This window comes from Penaeus monodon, chromosome 27, assembly GCF_015228065.2.
Source record: "Penaeus monodon isolate SGIC_2016 chromosome 27, NSTDA_Pmon_1, whole genome shotgun sequence".
Classification (NCBI taxonomy): domain Eukaryota; kingdom Metazoa; phylum Arthropoda; class Malacostraca; order Decapoda; family Penaeidae; genus Penaeus; species Penaeus monodon.
In genome coordinates, this window is record NC_051412.1 from 18007737 (window position 1) to 18008377 (window position 641).

The following is a 641-nucleotide window of genomic DNA, read 5'->3' on the forward strand; positions in this document are numbered from 1 at the left end:
ATCTCATTTCATGTGCCCCCAATTTGTCTCTGAGTGTCATTATTGAGGGTCAATGATCACAAGCGTACAAGATACTGAGAAGACAACAAGAGTATGCAGAGCTGTTTTTGATGCTAGGGAGATGTTTCTGCATGCCCGAAGGGTTTTTAGTTCCGTCATTCGCTGTTTACGGGCGATTCTGGCCAGGATTCTTGATGGATTATCATCTGAGATGAATGGCCCAAAATAGAAACCCTGCCAAAAAGCTTCATTCTGTCCTCCACTTGTGTTTCCGTTGGCTTGCCATTTGAGTTGTTGTCAGACTTTGTCTTTTCTGCATTGAACCCCAATGCATAGGCCTGTGATGCTTTGTCAAGGTGCTCTACCAGAGTGGCTAGTTCATCCTCTCTGTCCGCAAAGTCGTCAATATCATGAGCAAAGCGTAGGTTGGTGAGGGTCCTGCCGCCATTGTTGACTGATACTTCGTGGTCTTCTAGTGCGTCAGCCATTAGCCTTTCCAAGATGTTGGAAAGGGTTGGTGATTAGAAGAAAGCTTTGTCTGACTCCGACAGTTGTCCAGAACTATTCACCTGTATTGCCATTCAGTAATACAGCACTTGTGGCATTGTCATACAGATGTTCAATGGCTTTGATGAAGTTGG